The 23213-nt window shown below is 45.1% G+C and overlaps 1 long non-coding RNA gene across 1 annotated transcript; it reads right to left on the reverse strand.

Annotated features, from left to right (window-relative positions):
* Window positions 1-2147: 2147 nt before the first annotated feature.
* On the reverse strand, window positions 2148-5454 carry LOC9267969 (uncharacterized). The gene is made up of 5 exons (XR_001548072.3): window positions 5346-5454; window positions 5004-5259; window positions 4815-4914; window positions 3642-3699; window positions 2148-2420 (listed from the first exon to the last, which is right to left on the reverse strand). It is a non-coding gene; the product is annotated as an uncharacterized lncRNA (long non-coding RNA).
* Between the last annotated feature and the right edge of the window lie 17759 nt (window positions 5455-23213).

Genomic DNA, 23213 nt, shown 5'->3' on the forward strand with positions numbered 1-23213 from the left:
GGGAGATAAATCACATTGTTCATGCTTCCTCGCATTTGATATGATCTGACTCTCAATGCTACGAGCAAGTATGAATAGGTGCCCAATATGATTATATGTCACATTATCAAGCAAAACCTAAATTTCAGAATTAAGCCCATTGAAAAATCTACGCATTGTATTTTTTTTTGACGTAAAACAGCTGGAGAGGCTCCTACTGCGCTATATTAAATAGATAGGATAATTTACAAAGTTACAAAATATACAAGAAAATTAATTAAAAGTGTTTAGCCATGATTGCCACTTGGGTTTGTCCATCTCTTTTGCTCTGTGCATATGCAAGGCAAAATCCCTCAGAAAGTCAACCTTCCATTTGGTAAAGCTGAGAGCGATATTGTTAAAAATGAGATCATTCCATCTGCACCAGATGTTCCAGCAACCAATTGATAAAACTTCAAAGAAGAAAAAGTGATGAAAGGAGTTCTAGGTTGAGGTGATCATGTTCATAAATTCCAAGGCTGAATTCCAGTTGATGCCAATGTGCTGCCAGCATTGTTGCGCAAATGGGCAGGAGAAGAACAAGTGAGCCATGCTCTCTTCGGTCAGGGAGTTGCACATCAAGCAGTTTATTCCACCTTGAATGTTGAAATTCTTTTTATGTAGCATTTCTTTTGTGTTGAGTCGATTCATTAGCATGAGCCAAAGAAACACTTTTAGCTTCATTGTGCATTTGCTTTTCCAGATAATTGAGAGGGGTCTGGCAACTTGATGGTGTTCAAAAAACATTGAGTAGACTTTGTTGGGATGGTAATGATCTGAGTTCCATAAATATGACCAGATGTCAGGCTCGTTGGTGATCTATAGGTTTTGCAATCTTTCACTTAAAATTCCCCATTCTTGCATTGCTTGGTTGGAGAGAGGGAGATGAAAATTCTGATGAAAGTCAGATGCCATCATGAAGCTCTATACTGAAATATCCTCATTTCTCCCTTATGAGAAAAGAACAGGGAAGTCTATTTCCAAGATATGATTGTTCCAATTGTCCTTCTAGAAGAGTGCAGAATCTCAAGTTCTTATGGTCGTGGTAGAGATTGCTCTATACAAAGGGACTAACCTAAAAAAGTCCTTCCACCAAAATGAGCCCTTTTCTTTATGAGCGTGTGGTGGCTTGTCTGACTCATTATAATGCCTGTTCCAGATGAGTTGAACCCAAGGCATTTCTTTCTTGTTGAAAAACTTGTCCAAATGTTTGATAAGTAGATCTGTGTTTTGAATCTCCAGGTTGATTATACCCAATCCTCCTTTTTTCTTTGGCTTGCACACTAGATCCCATGCAGCTAAGGAGTGAGTTTTAGTTTCCAAATCAGTATTTTTCCTCCACAGGCAGTGTCTTCTGGCACGGTCAATGTGCAAAATTACTTTCTTTGGCAGCTTGAGAGAGCTCATATAGTAAGTAGGTAAGGAGGAGAGAACTGAGTTGACCATTGAAAGTCTTTGGCTGTAGTTTAGAAAGATTGTTGTGGATGGAAGCCTTCTTTCCACTCTATCAATTAGAGGAGCAAAATCACTGACATTCAGCTTCGTGGTTCAAGAGGAAGGCCCAGATATGTAAAAGGCATGGTGCCTATTGAGCATCCTAACGTGCCAGCTAAAATTTCCATTTTGCTGTTATCAGTGTTGATGGGGATCATGCTGGATTTGTGGAAATTAATTTTAAGGCCAGTGCACATAGCATAAGACTTCAGAAGAGCTTTGAGACAAAAGACTTCTTTCTGGTATGCTTTCATGATTATTAGAGTATCATCCGTGTGGACACCCCGAGTATTATATCATCCAGTATCCAACGCGACCACCACATACTATTAGAGAAGTGGGATCCATACACGCATAAATAGCCACTCGTCCTCAATGTGTCCATGATCACGGTTGACAACCTTCTGTTATAATAAACGAAATGTCGAGTAGTGAGTGCAAGACATAACCGTAAGATAGCTTGCCAGTCCACCACGTCATATGCCCGTCAACCACTCGAAGGTGGCGACCAAAAGCATACCCCAGTGACTCGATCCAAAGCGCTATCCCCAATTATCTCAAGCGATCAAAACCCGTTACTCATGCTTAGCTAGTCCCCAGGAATGCGACTAGCCTCACACTTTCATCGCAAGCAATTAATAAACATAGCAAGTACCATAATAGGGTTAAAGTGCAGCGAGATACATGACACATAATAGGGTCCGAGGTCCCAACATACAACACATAAATATAGCAGCGGAAGTCTCAAATAGAGTTCATAAGCAAAAGATAAAACCGGTGGTGCCACAACCCCACTAGGGCAAACCAACCGGGCAAGAGCCAAGCTGCAAGAGATCACTCATTGCCCTCGCCGCCCTCGGCAGAGCAATGACCACACAAGAAGCATAACTCATAACCGGAATCCTCTCCTGAAATTGCAGACACCGGGTTAAGTACAAGATTGTACTCGCAAGTCTTACCCAAAATTATATATACATAAGGGAGAGAGAAGTATGCAAGCTTTCTAGCCTATAGTGGGTCTGTAGGTTCAATATTTGCATGAAGCTAATTTTATTGAGCAATTAATGAGTAAAATAAGCAAGGACAAGTAAATCTAGCATCATTTTAATTTATGGACAGCAAGTATATAATTCTGAAATGTACAAGCAAATGAGCCCAAACGGCGCTCTCATCATCATCCATGGACTACCAAAGTCCATACCAACATGGCACAACATGCCAACATCACCATCAAACATAATCCCATCCATAATAACCCACATTTGATGCTAACATAACTAACTAACACATCAAGCATTGTCCATAACCGAGGACGCGGCTATTCGAATAGATTATACTCTGATCAGAGGTGTACAACTGGACCCACACGAAATGAACAAAGATCAAATACTACACACCCCGTCGAGTGCGGTACACAAGTGATTCAAGCTCATTACATGCCCTTTCTTAGCCCCACCCCAACCACCTATACCACGCTGGGGTTCCCGACGACTCAGTCATGTGCGTGCGTGATGTGACCAAGGCGGGCGCGCCACGCGGGAGGCACCCCCGGCCAAACCTAGGCACCGGAGGCCCTCCAAAGGCTACCTGCCTCACGACTCTCCAACGTGGTATAAATGATCACAGTACAACTAGTAAGAACAAGCCGGTCCCAAATAAGGCATGTGGTAAGTACGAAGGGTGCTTGAATAGATGTCAAAATGTTCGGTCCTTAACGACCTAGACGGGGCTACTTGCATCAGGGGAAACAAACCTCCCATCATTCGCCCTATCACCCGTCCAAGTCCAACATATTTCATCAACCATTATTTAGTGTAAGTGCTCAAGTTTTATGCCCAATAATGCAAGTTGTTTATATACCACAATTAATAGCACTGTCCATCCCTATGGTTCTATTAGCACTAAGCATGGCTAAGCATTAATGAATAAGAAATCCCAAGTAATCCCAACCAATGGTAATAGGATATAAGGACAGTAATAACATAAGAACTAAATGCATAAATAGGTTCTACCCATACACCATAAATCGACAATATTAATATCTAGGCAATGCATGCATATATATACGTATAGATTGCAACCAAATCATTTTTAGAGAAAGTATAGGTTCTATATGCTTAGGTGCTTGCCTTGCTGCTGAGGGTAGTCACTATCCTCCTCGGGATATGGCTCGTTACTCTCCGGAATCTACCGATAAGAGGCAAATATGCAAATAAGATTCAAATAAACATGCATATGCAACATGCTCTATAAATCATGGCCTAATTACAGTAGGTTGAGAGTATGATAAACTGGTTTTAGAAAACAAGAATCATCTCATTTACATTTGTGGTTTGAGAGATATAAAAATAACAAGCCATATACACTGAAAATGGCATTTCTATAATTACATATGAACTACCCTAGGTCATATGAAATGCTGACATTTTCTAGTTAGATTTCACAAGTGCTATCATTTTTAATTCAAAGATCATAACCCAGTGGCTCTAACAAAACTTGGCTCCCTACATTTGGAGTTAAAATATTTAGTTATGAATTTTACAACTTTAATAAAAAGAGGATTACTTAATCGTTTTAGACCTACTTTAGGAGGTAGTTTTGTCAAAATCTTTTCCACAGAAGTGAAGAGTACCATTTTACAAGTTCAACAAAATTAGTTTATATGTTTATCATATTCCAATATTTACTTATGCATTGTCCAAGATCTAGACTACTAAAATGATACCTAGATCTATTCACAATTTTAGAGGAAAACCAGTACAGAAGTTAGCCATTTTCATTTTACAACATTGTAGATCACGTTTCTATTAATCCATAGAAATTTGGTTCAGCTCAAACGGAGTTCAGATGAATTTTCTACACATTTTTGAAGTTAGTACAATTTCAGCACATGTTGAAAACAGTTTTCCATTAAGAACTTCCTGGATATTACAGAGCGGTCAAGGCTACAGTGTTATGTATCTTGGTCTGTTTTTTTTTTGGGAAAGAACCCTCAAGTCTAGCTAATTCACCGATGAGGTCCCTGGCTCGAGCTCACGGGGCGGCAGCCATGGGCTGGGCTCAGTCTAGAGCCTGCCGGCGGCGAACGGAGGCTCGGATGGGGTCGAGTTCAACAGAGAAACTGTAGAGGAGGTCCATGCGAACACGTAGGTGTCCGCGCTGATGAAAGAGGTGGTCTGTAGCTCGCGAAAAACAAGCAACAGCGGCGGTGGTTCTTGGTATGCGCATGCATGTCGAGCTACAGCTCGGAATGGGCTATATGGGTGCATGCATGGGGTGTTCAGGGGTATGCAGTGTCTCACCGTGCAGCTGAAAGGGGTCGGAGAGGTCCAGGAAGCAGCGACGGCGTTGGAGATGCCCGGCAACACAACAAACACGATGACGACCCGAGAACGACTAGATCTGGCCATAAAAACCCCAAATAAACGTTTGAATGAGCTAGAACATTGCATGCAGAGTCTTTTGGCCAATGTAAAGGATCTGGAGCACACCGGACAGGGAGGAACAAAGCCAACGGGTCTAGATCGGGGCTGAGGAAAGAAGGCGAGCGTTCTCCACGCCTGGAGCTCGGCTTGGGGTGATTCTTGACGGTGTTACATCTGGGAGGAAGATGGAAGATGAACTAGAATGAGCAGCACCACCCAGTATCTCGGCCTGGAACGTCGGGAACACTGGAAGCTTGGGTGACGCGACGACGCCGGCCGCGCTCCGGGCCTCCAAAAAGAGATGTGCGTTCCCGGAGATTCACTGCATGAAAATCGATGAAATTTTGAGGGGAGTTAGGGCATGAATAGGAGAGCAGGGAACGAGGGTTGGACGGCGAAGAAGACGACCAGAAACACGGCGGCGACGATGAAGTTCTCTCGGCCGGCAAGGAGGAAGAAGGAAGATGGGGGCGAGATGAGGTGCTCTCACTCTGCGTTTATTTCTCTGGAAGGGAGTGGGAGGAGTGGAGAAAGTACCTAGAAGCTTAGAGGAGAGGGGTGTCACGCTTGTCTCTCTCCCTTGCATGGCCAAAACGTGGCATGGCTATTCCTCTGCTTGTCCCCTGAGTATGAGAGGGTTGGGCCACTGCCATGTGGGCCAGGGACTGCTGGTGGGACCCACATGTCAAAGATAGAGGGGTTGGAGAGGAAGAGACAAGAAGAAAAGACAAAACTAGATTTATTCCCTCTCTCACTCATGACCTGCTAATTCGAATTGGTTAGGAGGGGATTCAAATTTTGGCCTCTGGTCCAGAGATGGGTCTTGGAACATGCTTTCTAATCCAATTGGTTTCACTCAAAAAATGTTGAGTTAAATAATTCTAGTGAAAAAGTGAAATCGGTTAATCTTAAAGTTAGTTTGAATTTTTACAAGGTCTAAAAAGAGAGGAAAAATTCCAAAAAAATTATATTTGGTGATTATAAATAAACTAATATTTTAATAAAATATTAAACATGTATACTACTGTTCAAGTTATTTTTCATTTAGAAGTTGCTTCATTTTACCAATTAGGTTTCTAATTAATTTAGTTTGACTACCTTGACTGCTTTACTTGAGGTAGTAAAAAGTTTGATAAAATTATGAAACCTTTATAGTGGTTATCTTAGGTTGGCCGAGTGACAAGAGGATCTTCATGGATTTTATGTTGCTTAGATTTGTTACATAGTCTCTAGGTTTATTTAACATGCATCAACCAGTTATGAACAATACAAAAATCACTACAAACAAGTACACAAGCACACAGTCACTAGTTACTAATTCTACTAGCCAATTGCTAAGCATGATCGAGTAGATTATCCAAAGAGCGAAAGATTAACGACTATACTACAACGTTTCTTAACTACTGCTTGACCATTTAATTTGGTTATATACAAAGAGGCTTGGACAAAGCTTATAAGCTAAAAAGTAGAAGACACCAAACACCAGAGCTTCATGGATTATCAAGTATTGAGTCAGCTTGGTCTCTTGAAACAATGTTCCCCTCGTGGAAGGGAAAACACAAATTAGCCGAGCTACTCCTGAAAAATGTTGGTAGATTTTATTAGTGCCAAAACACTCTCTGAACGGTGGATGAGTCTTTTTAAAAAAATAGATTTCGCTTATCTACCAAAAGGTTGTAGGGTCATTAGTCTACCTATAATGATCACTAAAGTTTCATATTAACTCAAACCAACAGTTTGGGAAAATGGTTTCAATTTCTACCCATCCTTTTTGTACACCAATTAACCGGATGAGGTTTTGAACCCAAACAGCTTTAAAACTTCCAACTTTTACTAAGGACATACCCCGATTTCCACCTAAGTTGATTAATTAAAACTTCAGGATGTTACAATCCGCGTATTGAATAATTGGGAAAGTAGCACTTCCATTTGCAATTGGAGCCGATAGCAATCCAGTTGAATAAGCTTTGTTTATGATGGATTGCAATAAATCTGCAGTTATAACAAATAGCAGAGGAGAGAGGGGGTCTCCTTGCTTGACCCCCCTCAGGCATTTGAAACTCCTTCCAGGGACCCCATTAAGCAGAACTGAGGTGGAAGCAGAGGACCGAACATTTTTTATCCAGTTGAGCCAAGTGTTATTGAAACCTTTAGCTTGAAGAATTTCGAGGATTGCATCATGCTCCACCAGATCAAAAGCTTTTTCAAAGTCTATTTTCAGAATTACTACTTCCTTTCTAGAGTGATGACACTGATGAATATACTCAAAACTCCAAGCCAGACAGTCCTAAATGGTTCTGTTCTTGATGAATCCATACTGATTTTCATGTATGAGTTCCGGAATCACAGTTTGGAACCTAATGGCTAAGATCTTTGTGATGAACTTGAGCGAAGAGCCCTGAGGTGCAATTGTGGAGATTATGGATACCCCATATCTGCATGACAGTTATACTTTAGTCGGATATAGGGTACCAAATATAGATAGAATATCTTTATGAGGACTCGGGTTAGTTTTTAACTTGTATGTCAAGGAAATACCCGGGATCCTAGTCGGTTACGATTATATTTTATCTATAATCCCATATTCCGTTAGGATATGGACTGTATTTTGTAAAGCGGATTCCTTCCCCTATATAAGGAGGGTCCGTGTGCCTCTTGGGGCGCGATTCTTTTTTCCAGTTTATACAATCAATAACACACCCGGCGGAATCATCCCCGGACAGGAGTAGGTTATTACTTCTTGAATAAGAAGGCCTGAACCTGTATAAAATTCCTTGTCTCCAAACCCATCCACTTTCCTAGCTTGATAGCCACCCCCTTTTATTATTGCCGAAATCTTGTTTCGACAGTTGGCGCGCCAGGTAGGGGTAGCGTCAAGTTCTCACCGACTAAGTGCGATGGGTTTCGTTTCTGGCATCGACGACTTCGCCTTCCCTCCCGGGCAGGCGTTCTGGTTCGGCAGCCTCAACTTCATCACCAACGACTTCGGCAAGATCTCTCTCCTTGACTCGGATTCAAACCATTCGGGGAGAGACCAGGTCCCAGTGCCATTCGGTATTCCGAACTCGGCCGAGGCCTACTCCAAGATCATCTCTCCCGAGTCGGCTTCAAACCACTCGGACGAGATCCAATCTACTCTTCTGCGACCAGATCAAGACGACGGGTCCTATCCCTCAATCCTGATGAAACTTCCTGATGATTTGGCCGTTGTCTTCACAGTCAAGACATCTCCCACTCGAAGATCTAGGCGAGCTCCGGCTCCGGCCCCGATCCGATCTAGGTCCAGGGAGGTTGGTGTTATACTCCAACCTCTCGGGACAGTCTCGACGGAAGAGTTGGATGGCTACCTCAGCTCCCCTGGCGTCAGTTCTCGACCAACCGAGATCCTCGACTATGACGATTTCGGCTACCACTACGACCACGGCGACCTCGACAACTTCGACGACAGCTATGAGGATAACTACACGCCCCTCTTCTTCGGCGTATTCATGGCTGACAACGAAACGGAGGAACAGTGCCAAGCCCGAGAAGCGGACCAAGATCGCGCACGGCAAGAAGCTGAACGTCGCCGACTGGAGGAAGAACGACAGCGACAAGAGCGAGAACGACTACAGCGTGAGCAACAAGATCGCGAACGGATTGCAAAGGAGGCTGAAGATCGACGACAACGCGCCTTGGAATCTGGGCGGCGAGCGAGATAGCTCATTGGGCAACAAGACGTCGATGGGATAGCGGTCTTTCGCACCCCCCAGCAGAACGCGGTTGCAGCAATCACTCTCCTCGACACCCTCCTCAAGGAAGACGCACTCAACCAAGCTGATCATGTAGTCAACATCTTGAACCAGACGAAGACCATGATCGCTGCCTCGGTTCCAGCCAACTCCGCAAGCACTCGCACCCCGACTGGTAGCCGAGTCCCTCATCTTCGATCTCAAGACTATCACCAACCAAGCCTCAGCATTGCTGGCACCGAATCTAGTCGCAGGAGCAGGGGACATGACGAACGGTCTGTTCGTTCGCCTCCCGAGCGATATAGGGAGCACCGAGTTGAACGACCACACTCCCACATCGAAGGCGCCCCATCGATCTTCGCGACACCATCAACCAGCGCCGCGCAGCAAGAGGCCATCATTCACCCGATCGCTACGACGACGACGTGGACGGAGTTGCTGCCTTCACAAGCGATCTGCGTCGAGTGGATTAGCCAGCCAGCTTTAAGCCGACTAGAATCGAGAAATATGACGGCACCACCAACCCTGAGTCTTGGCTCACCGTCTATGGTCTCGCAATCCGCGCAGCAGGAGGAGACAGCAAAGCCATGGCGAACTATCTACCTGTGGCCCTAGCGGATTCTGCCCGGTCATGGCTTCACGGGCTACCCCGCGGCACGATCGGATCATGGGCAGAGCTACGCGACCACTTCATCGCCAACTTCCAAGGCACTTTTGAACGGCCCGGCACACACTTCGATCTTTACAACATCGTTCAGAAGTCTGGAGAATCTCTTCGAGATTACATTCGACGCTTCTCCGAGCAACGCAACAAGATCTCCGACATCACCGACGACATCATCATCGCCGCCTTCACTAAAGGCATTCGCCACGAGGACCTAGTCGGCAAGTTCGGACGCAAACCTCCCAAGACGGTCAAACAAATGTTTGAAAAAGCCAATGAGTATGCCAAAGCCGAAGATGCTATCACGGCGTCCAAGCAGTCGGGCACCACTTGGAAGCCAAAGAAGGATACGCCGACCGCAGGAGGGAGTGGAAGTAACAACCACAAGGATCGCAAGCGTAAGCCCGAAGAACTTATGGCAACCACCTCTCCATCTTCCCGACAACGTTCCCGCGTCAACACCTTCGACAAGATAATGAACTCCCAATGTCCGCATCATCCCAACTCCAACCACGTGGCCAAAGATTGCTTCGTCTACAAACAGTTCGCAGAGCAATATGTCAAGAACGCACGTAAACCTTCAGACGGAGATCAAGGCACATCAAAGAAGAAAGATGATGAAGACGATGCCCCGACTGGTTTTCAAGATCATCGCAAAGAACTCAATCACATCTTCGGCGGACCCCTGGCTTATGAGTCTAAGAGAAAACAGAAGCTAACAGAATGGGAGATCAATGCGGTTCAGCCTAACACGCCCCAATATCTTCGGTGGTCAGAGATAGCAATTAAGTTCGACCGCTCGGATCATCCCGACCGAGTGGTCCACCCGGGGCGGTACCCCCTGGTACTAGACCTAGTGGTTCGCAATGTCAAGCTCCGACGGACTCTCATCGATGGTGGCAGCGCACTCAACATCCTTTTCGCTAAGACCCTGGACGATATGCAGATTCCTCGCACGGAATTAAAGCCGAGTAATGCACCCTTCCACGGTGTTATCCCAGGATTGTCAGCTACACCACTCGGCCAGATCACTCTTCCAGTTACCTTCGGCACTCGGGAGAATTTTCGCACAGAAAATGTTTGTTTCGAAGTTGCTGATTTCGAGACAGCATATCACGCTATACTTGGACGACCGGCTTTAGCTAAATTTATGGCCGTCCCACACTACACCTACATGATGATGAAGATGCCTGGTCCTCGAGGAGTCATATCACTACGGAGCGACATCAAGCAGGCCGTCACATGTGACAAAGAAAGTTGCGAGATGGCCCAAACCCACGAGACTACTCTCGCCCGCGAAGAGATCCGACTGGCTGCGACCACGGCAAGCGAGGGAGAAGTGCCTGCAACCAAGCTGAAGAAGACCAAAGAAAGTAATGCCAAGACGAAAAAGATTCCCTTAGATCCCTCCGATCCTGATAAGACTGCTGTAATAGGCGCTGAGTTAGATTGTAAATAGGAAAGCACGCTCATCACCTTTCTTCAGAATAATAAAGATATTTTTGCGTGGAAACCATCCGATATGCCTGGTATCCCCAGAGAGGTGATTGAGCACTCTTTACATGTTAAGGAAGACGCCAAACCCGTCAAGCAACGACTCCGCCGTTTTGCACAGGACAGGAAGGATGCAATCAAGGAGGAATTAACCAAGCTGTTAACAGCAGGCTTCATTAAGGAAGTCCTTCATCCCGACTGGCTGGCTAACCTAGTCCTGGTTCGGAAAAAGACGGGGCAATGGCGCATGTGTGTCGATTATACCGACCTCAACAAATCTTGTCCCAAAGACCCTTTTGGGTTACCTCGCATTGACCAGGTGGTTGACTCAACGGCCGGCTGCGAGTTACTCAGCTTCTTGGACTGTTACTCGGGATATCATCAGATCTGACTAAAAGAGTCCGGCTGCTTGAAGACCTCGTTTATTACGCCCTTTGGGGCCTACTGCTACATCACCATGCCCTTTGGATTGAAGAATGCAGGAGCAACCTATCAGCGCATGATTCAAAGATGTTTTTCAACTCAAATCGGTCGCAATGTTGAAGCTTATGTTGATGATGTAGTCGTCAAGACCAAGCAGAAGGATGACCTGATTGCGGATTTAGAAGAAACTTTTACAAGCATTCGTGCTTTCAAGATGAAACTAAACCCGGAAAAGTGCATCTTCGGAGTACCGTCAGGGAAGTTGCTCGGATTTATGGTATCTCAAAGAGGCATACAGGCCAACCCAGAGAAAATCAACACCATCCTCAACATGAAACCGCCAAGCTCCCAAAAAGACATCCAAAAGCTAACTGGTTGCATGGCGGCGCCCAGCCGGTTCGTTTCATGACTCGGCGAGCGGGGGATGCCCTTCTTCAAGCTGCTGAAGAAGACTGACAATTTCCAGTGGGGACCCGAAGCACAGAAAGCCTTTGAAGACTTCAAGAAACTTCTCACCACTCCACCAGTTTTGGCTTCGCCACATCCACAAGAGCCGCTACTGTTATATGCGTCGGCGACCTCCCAGGTTGTGAGTACGGTCGTAGTTGTCGAGCGTGAAGAGGAAGGCCATATTTAAAAAGTCCAACGTCCAATTTATTTCGTTAGCGAAGTTTTAGCCAACTCCAAGACAAGATATCCTCAGGTTCAAAAGTTATTATATGGTGTCTTAATTACCGTCAGGAAATTATCTCACTATTTTCAAAGTCACTCGGTCACGGTGGTCACATCGTTTTCGCTCGGAGATATACTTCATAACCATGAAGCAAATGGACGGATTGCGAAGTGGGCCTTAGAGTTGATGTCTTTGGACATATCGTTCAAGCCACGAACTTCGATCAAGTCACAAGCGTTAGCTGATTTCCTTGCCGAGTGGACCGAGTGCCAAGAAGACATGCCAGAGGAGAAGATGGAACATTGAACAATGCATTTTGATGGGTCGAAGAGGCTTACAGGCACTGGAGCTAGGGTCGTCTTGATATCCCCGACTGGAGAAAGATTGAGCTACGTATTGTGGATACATTTTTCTGCGTCCCATAACGTGGCGGAATACGAGGCGCTACTCCATGGATTAAGGATTGCAATCTCTCTAGGCATTCACCGACTAATCGTCCGTGGAGACTCTCAGTTGATTGTTAATCAAGTCATGAAAGAGTGGTCTTGTCTAGATGATAATATGACTGCTTATCGACAAGAGGTACGCAAGTTGGAAGATAAATTCGATGGACTCGAGCTCACCCATGTCCTCCGACATAACAATGAGGCAGCCGACAGGCTGGCCAATTTTGGTTCAAAACGGGAAGCAGCTCCTTCAGATGTGTTCGTCGAACATCTTTACGAACCGACCGTGCCCAAAAAAGAGACAGTCGAAGCCATGGATACTCAAGGCGTAAGCATGATCGAAGCTGACTGGAGAGAACTGTTTATAAAATTTTTGAGCAAACAAGAACTCCCTCAAGACAAAAATGAAGCTGAGCGGATTTCCAGGCGCAGCAGACTTTACATTATTCATGAGACTGAGCTGTACAAGAAAAGTCTATCAGGAATACTGCAGCGCTGTGTGTCTTTGGAAGAAGGGAGACAGTTGTTGAAGGATATACATTTTGGTATTTGTGGTAATCATGCCGCTGCACGGACCATTGTCGGCAAAGCTTACCGGCAAGGTTTTTTCTGGCCTACAGCTGTGTCCGATGCTGACAAGATTGTGCGGACATGCGAAGATTGTCAATTTTTTGCTAGACAAATTCATTTACCAGCCCAAGAGTTGCAAACCATCCCGTTGTCCTGGCCATTGGCGGTCTGGGGGCTAGACATGGTCGGCCCGTTTAAAAGGGCAGTCGGCGGTTACACGCATCTCTTTGTGGCCATCGACAAATTCTCCAAGTGGATTGAGGCTAAACCGGTCATCACGATCACAACAGATAAAGCTAGAGACTTTTTCATCAACATTGTGCATCGGTTTGGGGTACCTAATCGGATCATCACTGATAATGGCACTCAATTCACTGGCGGAGCATTTAGAGACTTTTGTGAAGACTTTGGCATTAAAATTTGTTACGCCTCCATGGCACACCCCATGAGTAACGGACAAGTCGAGCGCGCTAACGGCATGATACTTCAAGGGATCAAAGCACGCGTTTTTGACCGACTACATCCCTATGCTGGCAAGTGGGTAGATCAGCTACCGTCCGTACTTTGGTCTTTACGCACTACTCCTAGTCGGGCTACCGGCCAGTCGCCGTTCTTTTTGGTTTATGGCGCAGAAGCAATGTTGCCGAGTGAAATGGAATTTGAATCACTACGATTTCGGAACTTCAACGAGGAGGGCTATGAAGAGGGCCGAGTAGACGACATCAATCGACTAGAAGAAGCCCGAGAAGCAGCTTTAATTCAGTCAACTCGATATTTGCAAGGGTTGCACCGTTATCATAATCGGAATGTTCGATCGCGAGCCTTTTTAGTCGGCGACCTGGTTCTGAGGAAAATTCAAACAACACAAGATCAGCATAAATTATCTCCCTTATGGGAAGGACCGTTCATAATTGCTGAAGTCACTCGGCCGGGTTCTTATCGACTCAAGCGCGAAGACGGTACTCTCATCAACAATTCTTGGAATATTGAACACCTTCGTCGATTTTACGCTTAGGCATTTCGTTTGTATCTTTCCTCTTTGACTGCTAACTTCAAGTTTTTCCTTGAAGTTTTCAGTCAGGGGGCTACTACGATAATAATAGAGTGTGATTTTTTTCAATTCAATTTGCTTACTTGATTTATCATTGCCCTGTTTGGTCTATCGACTTAGCCAATGAGGACTGATGGTTTTTAATAGCTTTTGCGGGTTTTAGTCTCAATAAGGCTTGACAAAGGCTTTTAAGAAATCAGAAGCTAGGTATGGAACACCAAGCATAGCATAAATTCATCAGTATTGTACAAATTGAGCCTCCACCATCATTGATAATCAAAATCATTGTTATATCAATCAGTATCAGTTTTTTCATCATCAGACTTATCAGACCCAGTCGGCCGAAGGTCGACATCTTGGAATCTCTCAACTACATCAGCAGCAATCTTGTTAGCGGCTTTCTGCGCATCACTGATGAGGTCAAGAGCAACTTCTTCGCTCGTCCCGTCTACAAAGCCATCAATGGCATCCATATCAACCCTTGGATAAATGGATTTGGTCATCGCCAACGCCAGACTTGCTCCCATACTTCCAGCTTCTTTGATGTTCCTGAAATAAGTATCTGGAGCGACTCTCAGCTTGTCGAAGATTTCGGTAGCATCAAGTGTACTCGAACCGGTGTTATTGAAGAACATGGCCTGGATGAGTGGAGTAGCGGCATTAGCGACTTTATCCCTGGCTCCTTCAAGCTTGTTGATCTTGTCAACTAAGACATCAAACTGTGCTTGAGACTTGATCTTGCGGTCTGCATCAACAGATTCACATTAATGAATCAGCATATAGAAGATAATGGCTTTTAAAGTATTGATTATTGGTACCTTCAACCTCCTTTAAAGCCGAATCCCTCTGTCTTGCTAGCTCAGCCTTGTCATTTTCCAGAGTTTGGATCTGCTTCTCTAGTTGAGATATCTTGGCAGCTTGCACTACATTAACTTCGGTTAATCAAGATTACAGAGATAACATCACAAATCAGTTGGGCAGAGTTTGCGCGAACCATTTGATGAGCCACTCAGTTCGAAATTGGACTCCTGGAGCTCAGCAATCCGATCCCTCAGATCATGTTCATTATTCTTGGCAAGTTCTCTGGCCTCGTGCAGTTGACTCCTGGTGGCTTCGAGAGTTCCAAGATGAGGAACTAGTCTCTCTAGGGTTGCGGTTTTCGCCTCATTCCTAAGATGAATCCTCTGCGGAGCAGTTTAATCGGCGCTCGAGCCAGATGGCAAACAAGATGGCTGAGGTCAGGCGTCAAGGAACTTACATTTACAATGCGAGTCGCTTGGTTGAGTGCCTTTTTCAGTAGGCAGACCTCTTCATCTTCTTTTTGCCGATTTATTACAATTCCTTGAGGTTGTAAGTTGTCATCCCACCACTTGACCAGAATAGGAGGGCACGAATCTTTGGCTGCTCGTATACGGGGGATTTCTTCTTCATCACCAATCATTGGTCCTAATGTATTCACTGACAAAGGTTAGACAATTGATCAGAGTTAATTGGGTCAACATGGTTTCAGACAAAGTGTTTACCCGTAATGATTTCTGGACGAGGACGAGTGGATTCGGATACCTTTAAAGGAGATCCAGATATCTGGTTATTGCTGGCGTTTTATCCGCGAGGGCTGTCTGTTTGGGTTTCGACTTCTGGAATCTCTTGGCTTGCCCCTGCATCCGACTGGTTTCCAGTCGGGGGCTCCTGATTAACTCTGGCTTCGGCTTCGGCCGACTGGTTTCCAGTCGGGGGTTGATCACCGGAATCTACATTATCGGTTGCCGGCTGATTGTCACTCGGATGATCCTTAGCAGTTGGCCCGGTTTCTTTGGAAGAACTTGTGTCCACGTTAGTCGGGTCAGAGTCTTTCCCAGACGGATCTATATCAGATGGTTTCCTGCAAATTTGATTATCAGTATTATTGCCGCAATGGGTGCGCATTAATGCAAGAGAGATCGTTATATGAGTTGCACCTGGAAGACTTCCTGATCTTTGGCACAGGGCGACTGGATGTTTTCTTCCTTGGAGTAGCCTGTTTTGGTAGTTTCTTGGTTGTCTCTCGGTCTCCAGGCTTCCTAGCGGTATCATCGGCTTCGTCGTCACTTAGAACCAGCTTCCTCTTTCGAGAATCTGACTGGCCGATTGGATCAGAAGTACTTGGTTGAGTTTCAGACCGAATTCTTGGTCTTCCGCTCCCTTGCCCAGTTTGGTGGTGGGGAGATCGGCGTTGAGCGATTGGGGGATCCGACTTCATCAAAGCAAATTCCTGGGTGTAATATCCTTCATTGTTAACTGATTCAACAAGAAAACAATATCATATTTTGAGAAAAGTTGAAGTATATGAATACGTACCGGTGGAGGAGGATTGAATGCATTGAACGGTACGACTGGCAGCAAGTGTGAGTAGCTGACAACGATGGCGTTTGAGAAGATCTTATACATCCTTTCCTTCATGACCTTAAAGTCAAGAGAGTCTGGATCTTCACGATTTGGATCATGCTTGCCGTCGAACTCGAAAGCTGTGCGGGATCTCTCTTTGATTGGGGATAACCGACACTTGACAAAGTGCTGGGTGATCTATTCTCCTTGCAAACCTTGTTCCTTCAGCTTTATCATGCGCTCCATCAGTTCTATTGCTTGCGCAGCTTCATCTCCCGTTGACAGTGAGTTCCAAGTATCCCGATAAACAGGAGGAAGACAGGAGTACTCGGGGAGAGCAGGTTCAGGATTTTGAACATAGAACCAGTTGGCGTGCCAGCCTTTGTTCGAGGTCTTGAAGGGCATGGAGAAGTACTTTTGGCTTATGGTTCCCCTGAGTTGGAAACCAGCCCCCCCAACAACACATGGTTTGCTCTTGTTTGGCTGCGGTTTGAGGAAAAAGCTGCGGCGGAACAAGGTGAAATGAGGCCTAATGCCCAGAAAAGCTTCGCAGGCGTGAATAAAATTGGCGATATGCACTATGGAGTTTGGATTCAGATGATGCAGGCTGATTCCGTAGAAATTTAGAATTCCCCGAAAAAATCTTGAGGTTGGAAGGGAGAAACCGCCATAGAAGAAATGAGCAAATACCACGATTTCGCGCGTATCGGGGGTCGGGAATGCTTCGCCGAATGATGGTCGCCATCCGATGATCTCCTTTGCTGGAAGAACGCCGTGCGCCACCATCTCCTTCAGATTATCTTCTGTCACATCGGAGGGCACCCACTGGCTCTCGAAGCTTTCTCTCTCTTCCGCCATGAATGTGGACTGGATGGTTTGTTTTGGTCCGAGATACGGCTAGAAAGGGATGGGGAATCGGAGCGGTGGATGCGGGGAGAAGTTTTGTGGAGTTTTTGAGGATGGATTGGAGCGGATTGCTGAACCCTAGCTTGGCCAGCAGTTTGTACTGTAGCAGGAAATGGGGAAAATGGCGAGAGTCTCGGCGGGGAAGACGAAGAGACGTTTTTCGCTTCGGTGATATTAGGGTATTGGGAGTACTAATGGGCATGGGCCTGTACAGTACTTCAGCCCAATACTATAGTCAGCGTGGCCTGTTGTGATTCCTAGGGACTTAGGCACTTTTTGCTTTGGCAATTTGTGTTCACAATGGTATGGCCCAATGCTGTTAAAATCCTTTTTAACGCGATTTAATAATTCTTTGGAATTATTATGATGCACATAAAAAGGTGCCCGACAGAAAGGTGTTATACAATTTTTGTAAGCTTTATTAGGCTGCAAAAGCTGTTTGGGTTGATTTGAGATGGCTGGTTTGTTAATAGTCATTCTTTTAGCATGTTATATGCTTATTTTGGTTATGGTAAGGGTCACAGCCTAGGCTATTAGACTCATTAATTACCATGATTTTCTATCATGTTTGGTGGGTCATTTTATGAGATTTTTACTCGGATTCCTATCAAACATGACTATTTTTGGACCTTTGAGTGTTTATCACTCGGCCCTTCTTGTATTTTTTATCCTTGATATGTTCAAGTTGAGAAGCAGTCAGCTGGGTATCTTACTAAGTACCATGCGTGCTTTGCTATAAAACCACTCGGTTCTTGACTATATGTTTAGTCTTTCAACTAATCACATAGTCGGGGGCTACACCTAATTAGGTGCATCTACTCGATGCACCATGTTTTATTTTCGCCCTTCACAGTTTTTGATTTTTAGTACTCGGCAAGCTGGAGCAAGTTGAATTGAAGCACTTGGACTACTGTTTTGTGTTTCGAGAAGGTTATTTCGTCAACTACGAAGGTCTCGAGGGCTACTGTGGAGATTATGGATACCCCATATCTGCATGACAGTTATACTTTAGTCGGATATACGGTACCAAATATAGATAGAATATCTTTATGAGGACTCGGGTTAGTTTTTAACTTGTATGTCAAGGAAATACCCGGGATCCTAGTCGGTTAGGATTATATTTTATCTATAATCCCATATTCCGTTAGGATATGGACTGTATTTTGTAAAGCGGATTCCTTCCCCTATATAAGGAGGGTGGGTCCGTGTGCCTCTTGGGGCGCGATTCTTTTTTCCAGTTTATACAATCAATAACACACTCGGCGGAATCATCCCCGGACAGGAGTAAGGTATTACTTCTTGAATAAGAAGGTTTGAACCTGTATAAAATTCCTTGTCTCCAAACCCATCCACTTTCCTAGCTTGATAGCTACCTCCTTTTATTATTGCCGAAATCTTGTTTTGACAGCAATTGGTCTGAAATCATTTGCAGTCTCTGGTGTTGGCTTTTTCGGGATCCGTGTTATATAAGAATGGTTCAGATTTTCTAGAGAAATATTACTGCTAAAAAATTGAAAGGCCAGATCATAGAAATCCTGCTTAATGATGTCCCAACATTTGTTCAATAATAAACCATTGAAGCCATCTGGTCCAGGGGCCCTATCAGTAGGCAGATTTTTTATGATCCTGTCCAGTTCTTCTGTAGACAGGTTTTCACTCAGGTGATCCAAGTCTTCCACTCTTTGCATATGCTTCCATCCTCCTTGTTTAGATGTGAAATTTTGTTTCGCCTGTGACTATCAGTTGCAGTTGCCTGAAAAAACTTTGAGTTTTCATCTCCAAATTTTACCCATCTGATTGTACATCTTTTTTTTCAGAACTCATTTTTGTAATTCAAAAGCTTCAGTATGTGTTCCTTGAGAATTGTTCTAAAATTCCATTCCTGTAGGGCTAAAGTCCTCTGCTCTTCTAGGAGGTCAACAGTGATAAAACCTCATTGCTATTAGAGATCAGACTGTTGAGATTTGATAAACGTTTGCTCCATGCCTTAAGGCCTCTTCTAAGTTTCTTGAGTCTAGCATTCAGGATTATTGCTTGATTACTGCCCCTAACTGGTATTGACCAACAGTGCTGAATGATGTCAAAGAAACCTGGGACCTCCACCCAGAAATTTTCAAATCTGAATATGGAGGATTTTGGAACTGATGTTTCGATTGAGATCTGACAGGGTGCATGATCAGAGATGTACTTTGAGGTAGCAGTGACCATTGTGTGTGGGAATTTTAGAGTCCATGCTGTTGAGGTGAAAACCCAATCCAATTGCTGCAGCAGAGGTTGTTCTTGCATGTTGCTCCAAGTAAAGTTTCGTCCTATTAATGGAATTTCCACTAGACCTGCATTGCTGATGATTTCATTGAAAATTAGGATATCATTTATGTCTCCTCCTGGGATGTTTCTATTTTCCACTGATCTTATAAAGTTGAAGTCTCCCATTAGGATCCAGCATTGGTCCGCCTCAATATCAAGATCATTCATCCATTGAACAAATTCATCTCTTAAAATTCCAGCACAAGGGCCATAAATGTTAGAGAGAAGCCATTTCTCACTTAAAGTAGCAGTGGAGGTGAATTCAATTGTAATGACATAAGGCAAGCGAGAAATCATGTTTCCTGAGACAATGGAACTGTTCCAAATGACAATGAGTCCCGCCGAGGCCCCTATTGATAGTTGCTAAACAAATTTATCAAAGCGACGAGGACAGAAATTCCTTAAAAAAGAATTATCAAAAAATTCTCTTTTGGTTTCTTGGAGACAGATGATGGCACATGAGGTTTCAACAATTTTATCTCGGAGGGCCAACCATTTCTGAGGAGAGTTAATTCCTCTGATATTCCAACAAAGAACGTGACATGATCTGTTGCTATTCATTGAAACAGGTTATATCACAAGTGCAACAGGTAACAGCTTAGCTGTTTCCTTTGACAGATGAGTCCCAAACCAGCCCACCAATGAGTTTCAGAATAAGCAAAACCATACGACTGGAGCACATAGTATAAAAAATAGTAGAGAATCCTGCCTGAATATTTAGAGGTTTTAGCACAAAGATCAGTGGCTAAACAGATAGCCTTATTACAAAAACCGGTACCAATGCTGCACAGAGCCTGCAAACAGCAAAATATGTAAATCATTTCCTGGGTTTGAGAAGCTTGTCACTAGCCACTTCCTCAGGAAGCATGCCACACTTTTCAGTTCCAATTTTCTGGAGCTGCTGCACCGGGATAGGAGGGGGGAGTTCCTTTGAACTTATGACAGCAGGGCCCAAGGAGAGCACTTTGGAGATGGGCTGAACCTTGGACCTCTTTCTGGGGGTGTCATAAGCAAGATTCACTTTTTCCTGCCCCACAAAACGCAGGCTTCTCCTTAGGTTCTCTGTTGAAATTGGCACTTTGCTTTTCACTTTCTTTGCCTTAGGCTGGATCATCTTATCTGTAGCATCAACCCCGGAAACAGAAAAAGGAAGTGCCCTGGCCACCTTTGAATCAATAAAACTGTCCCTGTGACGTTTAACAGGGCTTGGCTGCTGTCAACAAATTGCAGCAAAGGAATGTTGATCATGACACTCCAGGAGGTAGCAGTGAGAGACCATCTGGGTGGTATCACAATAGGCTTTAACAGGGGTGGTTCCACAGCCAACAGCAGAGGAGCAAACACTGCATTTGCAATAGCCTTACAGAACAGCTCAGGCAGTCTTCTGATTGGCAAGGCAGGGATTGGAAGGCCAAAAGGAATTATCTGCCAACCAATATTCTGAAATTCCATCCCATTGGAGGGGCTGACCATGACATTGAGAGTAAAGTCATGTACTGATATAGAATCCTGAGGTTGATCATTCTGGTTTTGATCTAAGATCATCTGGTTATCATCATGTTCTTCATTCTGATTCATGTTGTCATTGAACTCATCTTCAAAGTGCTGATGAGGCTGGTTGTTATTGTGGTGCTGGTTGGGAGGTGGCAGCATTTGCCAGATGGGCAAAAGATCTTCATTAGCAGGGAGAATGTCAGTGGGTTCTCCATTCAACACATAAACATGAAAAGTCCATGTTTGACCGTTACCCCCATAAGCCATAGCATCACCAAAAACAATGCAACTGGGCACATCATTGGCTGATTTATATCTTGCCTTAACAAGCACTCTGCCGAGGACTCTATCCCTATAGTGCCAGTCCACAAATTCCCCACAAAGGTTGGTAATACGTTCAATAATACCCCTAGTTTTGAGGTTAAGTGGGATGCCCAAGATCATAAGCCAGCCCTCCCTGGTGTAGGGTGAATTTCTCCAGTTAGCTAGCTGGTCATGCTTGACAAAAGTGCCATGAAACCAATTTCCTAGGAGAACGGGTCCGCTTCCAACAAGAACATCTCTCTCCAAAACTGAGGGGAGCTGAACTAAGCAAAGGGCAAGGGTGTACCTCTGAACTCTGACCACATGGATGTGATGTTGGTGCGTAATGATGTTAGCCACTTCCTGAATCAGCTGACCAATCAGATGCTCTGGGGCTGGGGATCAACGACGACAGCAGCAAACTCCTGGTGAGAGTTGGGGAGGGCACCTTGAAGGGTGAAATCCGCCCGGGGGGTTCGCCCTTCCCAAGGGGCCTCGATGTTGGTCCCCTGAGGCTGGAACATCTCCAGCCTGAAGTCGACATCATGAAGGTGCGCCATGGTGGAAGGCAGAACAATCGCAAGTGGGGTTTTGCAGCTTGGTGAGGGCGGGCACTGTGCTTCCGAAGAGGAAATTGGGCGAGAGGAAGGCGAGACAGACGGAGACGAAGGGGCACCTTCCAAAAGAATATCGGCACTGCTCTCAGAGCAAATGGGCTTAACCTTCCAAATTTTGCTGGTTTTGCGGGCCAGACAGGAGCGGGCTGCGTGTCCGTAATTGAAACATTTTCGGCAGCGGATCGAATTATGGCAGTCCGATGGGCTGTGGCCATGGGCCAGGCATCGCTTGCAAGCCGAAGAAACAGACCGAGCTGGCCCGGAATTCAAATTCAGGGAGGACTCAATCCTGGGACTTACGTGATCATTAATTAACAACAGTAATAACAGAGGGAGCAACAACCGGCGAAATAGCAGGAGAGTGAAAGCTGACGACTGAATTCGAATCATGCTGGAGCAATAGAGGTGGAATTTTAGTACCTGACGAAGAACACTGATGAACAGGAAACGGATCACCATTCGAGAGAAATAATCTTTTGAAAACCGAGGGCTTGTCTACTTGTCTCTTGCCCAACAAACGGGAATTCCTCTGATTAGAAACAGATTTTCTTGTCACAAAACTAGTGGGGTGATGCGCATTCTTCTTGCTAGTAACCACTGTCCAGAGATTATCCTCCTCTTTCTGCCATAGATCAAATTCCCTCCTCCAATTTGGGCCCCCATTTCCCCATAGATGGAAACGAACATGAAAATCCTTGCAAGTGAAATCGCGAATGGAATTGACGAAGAGACCAACTCTCTTGTTACAAACATGGATGGAGAAACAGTTGTCTCTGAGGCAGTTAACACTGAAACCATGAGGGGTACCACCCAAGCAGGCTTGCAAAGCAATAGCCACCGATTTGACAGTCAAGCGGAAATTGAAACGAACGAAATCCACATCCAAGATGAAAGGAGAAGAACCAAAGTAGGGAGAGAAGTGAACAGGGCAACCGTAGAGATCCGAGATTTGAGCAGCGAAAGACTTGCCGTAATCGAAATTCCAGCCTCCCGGCAGGGAGGGAGTGACCAGAGCCTCCTTGATCCCAAGAAGGCAGGGAGGCGCTAGAACGAAGGCTCAGGATCGACATGGCCAGTTCCATCTTCCGGCCAACCAGGAGCACTCGCCATCTCCACCTCGCCGGAGTTTTGCCGGCGGCTGCATCTAGGATTGAGGAGGTTGGAAGTTAGGTTTAGATTAGGGGCAGAGAAGCGTGGAGCCAAGAAACCGATTCGCGGCTGCGGGACATCTGC

Source organism: Oryza sativa, chromosome 8 (assembly GCF_034140825.1).
Source record: "Oryza sativa Japonica Group chromosome 8, ASM3414082v1".
Classification (NCBI taxonomy): Eukaryota; Viridiplantae; Streptophyta; class Magnoliopsida; order Poales; family Poaceae; genus Oryza; species Oryza sativa.